This window comes from Centruroides sculpturatus, unplaced genomic scaffold (assembly GCF_000671375.1).
Source record: "Centruroides sculpturatus isolate CEXI.00-Female unplaced genomic scaffold, Cexi_2.0 scaffold248, whole genome shotgun sequence".
NCBI classification, from domain to species: domain Eukaryota; kingdom Metazoa; phylum Arthropoda; class Arachnida; order Scorpiones; family Buthidae; genus Centruroides; species Centruroides sculpturatus.
This window is the reverse complement of record NW_019384437.1, coordinates 138,277-142,426: the sequence shown is the minus strand read 5'-3', so window position 1 is coordinate 142,426 and position 4,150 is coordinate 138,277.

Sequence of the window (4,150 nt, the reverse complement as noted above, 5' to 3'; positions counted from 1 at the left end):
GCATTTTGTTCTTCACCTAACATAAAAATATAGCTTTAAATATTTAATGACTTATATTTAAATCATCTTACCTTATAAAAAACTTAGTCAAATAAAACAATTACAGAAATATTAAAATAAATCACTTCGTTAATCACAAAATTGGACGAATATTAAAAGCGAAAACTAAACACGTGCACACCCTGCTCTATGTAAACAGAGAGGTCAGGACTCGTGCTGACGTCACTAACTTGGCATTCCTGGCTAACATTGTAGAATAGGGATCTGGCTATCCTTGTAGTATACAGTCCTTGGGTCTTTCCGCTTATTTTGGGACATACTTTTCACTCTTGTCGTTGTTAATTTTCGTTAATGGAATTGTTAAAGCAAAATGGAAACTAACAAATATATTACATTGGTATAGTTTAAATACGCATCATATGCCATATGAAATTTGCTCCTTTAAATGAATTTTTTATTAGAAATCTTACAATTGACATGAAATTAAGACAAAACGAATGTTTTATTAACGAATACGAGTTGTATTTTCATAACAGTCGTTTCTTTCTTTTTCAGAATAGATAATTTCAAAGAATTGACGAAGTGGCGCACGTCGGTAGACGGTGATAAGGAGGAAGGCGCCTCGTCGTCTTCCATCTCGTTTCCAGTGATTCGGATGCTTCCGAAGATGTCGAGGAGAGCGGACAGCGCGAGTCAAACGGGTGGTTGTCATCACTCCGAACGATAGCGCCTCCTCTCTGGTTAACTATCTGGGTCTACGATATCCGGAAGTTGCAGAAGGGACGGTGGAGTGTCGATCACGCGAGGTAGAACAGGAGTCGAAAGTGATCGTGGAAATAAGCGTCAAGCGAAAGAAGCCTTGGTGGAAGAGGTTTTTCTCCTGTTGCATAAAATAAAGCTATTTTCTGCCGAGGTTATCTTCCACCGATGTCGACTTTTCACCGAATATGGACTCTGCCATCCGAATACGACTTTGTCACCCAGAAGTGACGTTTTATCCGGCTACGACTTAATTGACTGGACTTGACTTTTCGTCCCGGATTGGGTTTTTCCTTTTCAATTGACGGACAGACATTTTGGTGGTGTCAAAGTATCCTAAGGAAGTTCATTTTCAAAATTGCTGCGTAAGAAATAAAAAATTAAGCAGACGACATCGTAATTGGAAGTAACGCCACCTAGCGATGAAAATGTGCAAACCAAACTAGTTAAATAAATAAATAACTTAGATTAAGTTATTTAACTTAACTAACTTAGGTTATTCCTAACTTAGTTAAATAAATTAAATTAAATAACTAACCTAAATAGAAAAAAGAAAATTAAGCAGACGACACCGTAGTTACTAGTGCCGCCATCTTGCGGTAATGTCTGCAAACCATTAAAAAAAGTACTGTGAAAGGCAAGAAATTGTAAATATGATGACTTTCTTATTTTTCTTCTCCGATTCAAAAGTAGGGTACCATTCTTCTCGGTCCCCTCAGTTCAAATATATACTCAAAGTCCCGAAATTCCATAGGTGGTAATCTATAGTACAGCCCAAGTATCTTAACTTTGATTTCTTTAAATTTTGTTCTTTAAATTAAATTAAAATAATACAGGTATTTATTAGAAACAGGATTATTTTAACTTTTTAAAGTTAAAATAATGCTTTTTTTAATAAATGAAATTATAAAAATGAAATTTACAGATGTCGAATTATTCATTTATTCTAATGTTATCTGTTTTTTGAAAATCCAAAGAGTAATTTGTAATAATTGTGGCCCTTTGCACTTCAGATAATGCTACCAGAATGTTTTAATATAACGACCTGGTGGAGATCGGGGACTCAAAATTACACTTATATGACACCAGTGTGAGCTTGCCGACTTTTGGGGGGTTACAGTAGACCCTTCTATAACACTGTTGATAATTCCGTGTTATATGAATTCCATGTTGTACGAGTCAGTCAAATTTTACAAATACGTGTGCCGGGCTGTGAACGGCTCACGTATTTGTAAAATCTAATACCTGATGATGCGGACATTTTTGCATGATTTTGAAATTGTACCTGATGATGCGGACAGGTGAACTCTGCATTTGCTGTCGCAAAAGAAGGCCCACCAGTAGCCAAACGGTTCCGTTCTCTGAACACTGGGAGTTCGGTCGTCAGGTTCTCACCTTGTCAGGATGGGTTGATCAGGTGGAGTTTTCCAGGTTTTCTCCATGTCTGTAACGCCTGAATAGGAGCCAGTTACCCTTAAAAAGACCTCTCGGAAGGCATTCCTCCTAGGCAGATCACCCAAGTGTTGCATTGCTGTAGATTAACAAAAAACAAAGTTACCTTGTACCTACTGATTGTGAGAGAAACGATCCTTCCACTTGACAACATGGAGAAGCGATTGAATAACAAAGCAATTGCCATCGACTGCTTTGTTCGGTTTTTGCACCTATTTTCCATTAGGTGCACTCGGTTTCATCAGAGAGCACGGACATTATCACTTTAACACTTCTGTAGGCTATATCAAAAACATAGTCTTGGATTCTTATTTTTTACATTTCCTCATCATATTTTTGAATTCCTCATCGCAATTAATGGAAAACAACAAAGTTCAATCAAAATCGATCAAACAGATTTTGAGAACTAACACAATTCTGTAAGACACATAGTAGAGGTTTCGTTAATGCTTCACCTCAACTAGACATCAAATTAACAGAATAAATGTGTCTCAACCAGAGTTTAAATTGTGTAGGCTTGTTTTATTAGTATCTTAGAGTTACGACCACAAGCCAACTTCTACATAGTGACTTAGTATTTTATTCATACCAAAATATGTAGGACTAAATAGGATTTAAGTTAATTTCAGCACAGTTTTAGTTACTCACTTTAACCGTCTTCGAGCAGCCGAGGCAAAAAAAAGGTCATTTGCCGCGAAAAGCCACGCAAGCATTCCCGAATCGCATTACTCGAGAATCTCTCATATATTTCGATGTGGCTTTTCACCTTTTTGGCCGGGCCTTCTTCCCGGAGCCCGTCGGCCACCTTTCGTCACGGTGTAAAGTCAACATGGGTTCCGGCCAACTGGACCTACTCCAAAATCTAAATATCTAGTTTCGAGATCAGTGCAACCTGGAGATGCGGTACAAATGCATGTCGTCTGGGGGATAAAATTTGGAAAGGGGTTCAAACCCCTCATTCGGAACTGAAATTTTAGCCCGCTGGCGGTCACTCCTCTGGAGAGGGATGTACTTAACAATATTAAATTATCACACGATCTGGCATTAGCAATCCTATCCGTACAAAACACCAATTCCTCAATGGCACTTTCAACCTTTGACATTTTGTTCTCGGTCACGTATATTCATCCACACGTTTTATTTTCATAGGAAGTTCGCCTCTTCCTTTCCTGTAGAAGTAATTCCGCTACATTTCTCGATCGTTTGCGTTTAAACATTATAAAAATTAACGTAAATCTTACGAATTTACAAAAATCTAATTCTGGCTTTTTAATCGTAATTAGATTCTCAGATTATAGTAGAAAAAAATCAAAAATTGTTCATTAAATTCCCTTTCTTCTTGGTTTAACGCGTAACAAACGAATTCAACAATTGAAGTTGTTGTTGTTGCAATTGTTTTGCTCTTGTTATTACGAATAGTGCGATTTGGAAAGCGATTCAAAGATGTTTTTTGATGATAAAGAGTATCGACCTCTGCCCCATCCTCCAGGGATGGGGCAGGGGTCGATACTCTCCATATCAAAGGGTCGATATCCAGGGGTCAATATTTACATTTCATTACTATTTATTCGGATAAGAGATTCGTTTTAGAAATTGAAGGCTTTAAGCTACAATTTAAATATACAGTAGAGCGTCGTTTATCCGAAGGTCGGTTATCCGAAACGTCGGTTATCCGAAGGAATTCCAGTCGACAAATTTAAATTTTCGCCAGTGCTGTGGCGCAGTAATCTTTGGCTATGTCTTCTGCTACTCAAATATTTTACGTTTTTGATACTAAATTAACTTCTGAAGTATAATTTTTTATTGTTTTTATATTTTTCAATATATTTATTTTGTTTGTACAAAATAAAAAAATAATTTTTAACGATACAATAGTCTTCATTAGGCTTAACATCGACGAAAATTCAACGCAAAGTGACATGCAATGGAGAAAAATTTC